Here is a 5,113-nt window from a genome sequence, read left to right as displayed (position 1 = left end):
TATTTTAATTCTCAGCTTTAATTATCTTTTTGTCCAGCATATTTAAAGGCTATAAAGCTATTCCTGTTCTTTGTGGCAAATTCTAATTAGAAAATAGAAAGATTTAGCAGCATGTTAATACAAGCATATCCTCAGTAGTGCTGATTTATTGTCTGTCTACTCTTTGTTTTTAATTTTATTGCACCCTTTTCATCCCACAGTTAGAAAGAGAACTGAAATGAAAAACTGGAAAGAAGTCAGCTGGAAATGAAAGATTTTGGTTGTATTAATCATGGCAACTTTTACAATAATTCAAAATCTCATTATTTTAAGATGTTCCAGAAAAAAAATTAACTTCAAAATTCAAATGTTCCATGATTTGTCTGACACAGTAGACAAGTAAGTATATTGTTTTTTTTAGGATAAGCCAGTATTATTCTGCTTTCTCCAGAATAGGTAGATAGGATGGTACAAAGATACAGCTTATACAAAGATCTTGGTAAGAAAAGAAAAGACATGGACACCAGCAAACGTTACAAGCTGAGAAAAGTAAAATTGCAGTGCTGCTTTGCCTGGCCATCCTGTGCAAACTGGATTACAGGAAACTGAAGCAGGATACAGACAGTTCTGCGTTGGAAGGAACAGATTGTTGAAAGTATTGCTTTTCAGTGTCTCAAAATATTGGGGGTTATTTAACTCAAACATTTACAGAGAGAAGATTTTGGATCTCTGAATCAGGCTGATAAATAGTAAAGTAATACAAGTACTTATTAATTAGCTGAATGTTACTAATTAAGTGTAAGATCTGAATTATTCAGAACAAGAATCTTTCCAAAAGATGTTGATGTCACAGTACTAAATATATCTATTTTGAAGTTCTAGAATGTCCAGGATTTACAGAAACAGCAAATGCATTTATTGGCTTTTATGTAAAAAAAGAAAAATATCTCATTTCTGAACTCTAATAAAATTCTGAAATACTCACTAGATGACAGCATAGACATTATATTTTTACAATGTGAAAATATGTGTGCAAGATATGAGATGCCAACATGTAGAAGAAAAGGGTGTTTCTAAACTTTCTTTGTCTGTCAAAGATGTTTTTAAAGGTAAACAAACAAATTCTGAATGACAACTTTTCCCTGGTCTCTCGCAAATTGAATTTCAGTCAGAGTGATTTTCATGATGAATTATTTATGAAAATAACTTCATGAGACAGAGCACCTGCTGAGCGTTTGCACTGTACAGATAAATGTATAGGCAACAAGTCTTGCAATTAAATTTTCAATATGAAATTTTTTCTTAATGCCTCATGCACTACATTAAAGACAGTGATAAACATACATTTTCGTTTCAGAGGTATTTTAATATATTAATTAACACTGGCAAAGGATAAGCTTGGAACTGTACAGAGTTGTGGGCTGCTTGCTGAGATCCAGCTAGTGATGAACTTCTGCTTTATCTTGATCAGTACGTACTGGGGTTTTAATGTGAATCTTGTTAATTTTAAACATCACAAATCTTCTCATGAAGCTGCATGTTAAGAAAACAGCATCAGGTAGACCTGCCAAATAATGTTTTGCTTGATAACACACAGTTAATTCTTTCATGCAAGCAAGCATAGCTAAAATTCTCCTACTGTGTGAAAAAAATACAAATATTTTATATGAGAATATTTTTTTTTCCTGAAAATTGTGTTGTTTCTTACAGCTGTGGTCAATTTCAACTACAGGTTTTATTCTCATCCTTTTTATAATTAATTAATAATTCTAATTCTTAAAAAAACAAAAACAACCAACCAACAAAACTAAACAATGGTACTGTTTGGAAAAACAGCTATCCTTGTTCTTTCTGCTATTGTTATTCACTGTTCATGTTGTACTGGCATCTGGAGAATGACTATCCTTGTAGAATATTTGTACTACAGTAAGGCACAGAAACAATAGTAAGACACTCAGTTGTCTTCTCCTGTAATATGCTCTTTCTCAGTCACTTACAACAGTAAGAAATCTCAATAGGAAACAACCACTAATTATGGCATTAGTGTCATTTCTCCTGTAATCCTGAAGACTTTTTTTTCATCCTTAAAATATGTTTATAAAACCTTTCTCTTCTTGCAGTTTCTTGTTAAACATGCATTTATTTGGCTGCCAATCCAAGAGAAGACTGTGCCCTACCAGGCTGCTGAGTGGGGTTCTGTCGTGCAGTTGAGTGTCCCATGGGATGTGTACAGTCAGCAGTTGTGAGGCTCTGCAGTAACAAGGACCACAGTATCACCCTGTTTGAAGACTTTAAAACTTGAAAAGCCCATCATCCTACAAAAGTACTTCTTAATTTTTGTGCTCTCGATCATTTCCGTGATGGGGAGTTGTGTTATATTGAGAATGACCTAAAGGACTGTCTGAAGTGAAAATGTACTATGAACCTATGTCCCATTTATGTTCAGCCATTGTGGAGAGTAATGGTGTAGGGAATAGATCTTCATATCTTGTGCAGAGTACAACCCTGCCTATATCTGAATGGCCTTTTGTTAATGAGTTATGCTGAGTGATGCTTTGTTATTTAAGTACATAATTATTAGTGCATGAATAACTAACACAGGTTGGCAGAGCAAGATTTTTTTATATTGCATTGTTTAGACTGAGGATACATAGGTAATGTCAAACCAAATGCAGTTTTGGAAAAAATGGCTAAAATTTATGTGAGTAGTTTAATTGGTCGTGAGCAGTAATGTAACTGTAATAATGCTTGAATCACCAGTTAAAAGATATTAAATATTTATTTAGCCAAATATTTACTTCAGTCATACAACAAAATGGTTCCCTGAAGTTTAAGTGTACAGTATTATAACATTATATGTATTATAAGTGTAATAATACAAAGCAATACCTTTCGTGGTACAGTATTGGCTTATGTCTATTGAAGGGCAGCATGTTAATAGCTGCTTCATTTTTTGATGCCAAAAACTGATTTTTTCAGCCTACAACAGATTAGGACAGAAAGGTCTGTAAACTATATTTTCCATTTAGAACATTTGATTACTGATACACTGAGAGTTAAACCTCCGTGTCTGCTACAGGAAATCTGTGGTTTTGGGGTTGGTTTTTGTTTTAATCACAAAGTGTACAAAATCAGGCTGTGTCTAGCTAAAAGCACTGGAAGATTTGCAGAGAAGCAGGATCCCAAAGGACTGAAAACTCTGCCTCTTAAAGTAGACATCCAAGTGTTCATATGGCATGCTATCTTACATATAATTGTGAGCACTTAAATCCAAGAACAGTGATAACATTTAAGCTTCCATGAAAACGCAATTCTGTCAGTTTTAAAAGTAGGCTACTTGCATTCCAGCAGGAAATACAAGACTTTACATCAGCATGCATATTTAACATATAAGTTGTAATAAAAAGAGATTCTGGTCAGGAAAAACAAAGAAGAATTGGCTGCTCTTTCTTTGATTTGTGATATAATTTGTGGTATGGTGTCTGAGTGAGTATATTCTTGCTCACTCATCTGCCTCATTTCGTATCTAGTGTCTCATTTAGGGCTTAGCATCCATGGCACTAAATGATCTAGCCTTAGCAATTCAGCGATTCTATGTACACTTCATGTTCTCTCCATATGGGTTACATCCAAATATATTTCCAATAATGTTCTTAGTAAATGAAGACATGCTTTCAATAAATTGGATGTCCAGCTGGCCAAAGATTTATACATAGGAAATGCACATGAAAAGACTTTGTGATAGTTAAGAGATAAACATAATCTTATTTAGCCTTTTTGATACGAATGTTTAGAATTTTGAATATTACTAATGCGAACTCTGGGCTGTTCTTCAGAAGTCCCAGTAATCAGCAGTCTACATGGTGACTTTGATCTTTATTTTCGTATTTGTTGTAACATGCTAAAAGAAAAGAAATTTGTTATTGCATGCTTTGCCAGATTTTTCCCCCTTCAAACACGCTCACAGATGGTTTAAGGACAAAAACAAATGCTGCTTGCCTGAAGTTTTGACATCTAAACAAATTCCTGGGAGGCTACTTTATAAACATCATCATACTTGCAGTTGTCTTGCAGGTGCTCAAACAAGACTCCTGGCCTTTCACCCAGCACTATCAGCTGCCTTTTATTGCACAATGTTTAGCATTTCATTGCCTAGCCTTACTGTTCTAACAGTGCTCTTGAAGGAAAACTTTAGGAATTGTTCAAACACCTGCTTGCCACAAGGCAAGCAATCGCTGATCTTCATGTTTGTTTCAGGATAGCCTCCTACAGGCACTTTTGTCATGAAACTAGATGTCATCAGTCTCTGGGGGAATGTGACAATGACTTGCTTTCTTTGGCATGTCACACGTCATCTGCACTGTGGCAGTGCAGCCTAAACACTCTATTATGAAGTTCCATGAATAATAAAACTGAATTTTACAGAGTTTTGGAAGGATTTTTATAAGGTTTGAATACTTATATTTTAAATCACTTAAATTATGCTTGCCAAAGTTGTTTTGTTTGTTTCTGGATATGTTTTTCAGTGCTATGGATAAGTTAACCAAAGTTTCTTTGTAATTTAAAGTCTTTGTCATTATGAAGTATGGTGCATTTGTGTTTCTTTTTTTTTCCAGATGTGCCAATGTATATAAAATAATTCTACTGATCAGTGAGGGTTTGTGAATTTGTTCAGTGGAGGAAGATTAAATGGCAAGATGCTAACTCTAAGATCACTTCTAATTCAGAATTAATCAAACACTCATGAAACTTTCTGTCTTCCTAGTGACTGACTCAAAGGCAGCCTCATAATACAATGGCTAGGTCTTACCATCTTATGGATATTTTTGTCAGCTGTGTAGATGTTGATGCGGTTTCAAAGCAGCGGTCCATCAGAATGTGCAATGTCTCAAAACTCTTTGTAAAGTCTCACTAGGGAAAATAGAATTTAAAACAGAAATACTCAAGTAAGAGATCATGTGTGACCCCACACCAAACTCTCTGTGTGTTGGTAATGGATTTGCTAAATAGTGAAATTAAATGCTTGGTTAGTTAGCCTGAAATTTCAAGCCATTTACCCAACAGCATCAGGTGATCCTAGTAAGGTATGCATCCTGGAAAATGTGTATTATGCTGCTGCCCTTACAGATTTCAA

The 5,113-nt window shown here is 34.6% G+C and overlaps 1 long non-coding RNA gene across 1 annotated transcript; it reads left to right on the top strand.

Annotated features, from left to right (window-relative positions):
- The first annotated feature begins 209 nt into the window (after positions 1-209).
- LOC128089635 (uncharacterized) lies at positions 210-2,380 on the top strand. Its single transcript, XR_008210628.1, has 3 exons — positions 210-378; positions 1,337-1,449; positions 2,100-2,380. It is a non-coding gene; the product is annotated as an uncharacterized LOC128089635 (long non-coding RNA).
- The last annotated feature ends 2,733 nt before the right edge of the window (positions 2,381-5,113 follow it).

The sequence above is a fragment of the Tympanuchus pallidicinctus genome, unplaced genomic scaffold, assembly GCF_026119805.1.
Source record: "Tympanuchus pallidicinctus isolate F22 unplaced genomic scaffold, pur_lepc_1.0 scaffold4, whole genome shotgun sequence".
Classification (NCBI taxonomy): Eukaryota; Metazoa; Chordata; class Aves; order Galliformes; family Phasianidae; genus Tympanuchus; species Tympanuchus pallidicinctus.
This window is presented reverse-complemented; position numbering and strand designations above follow the sequence as displayed.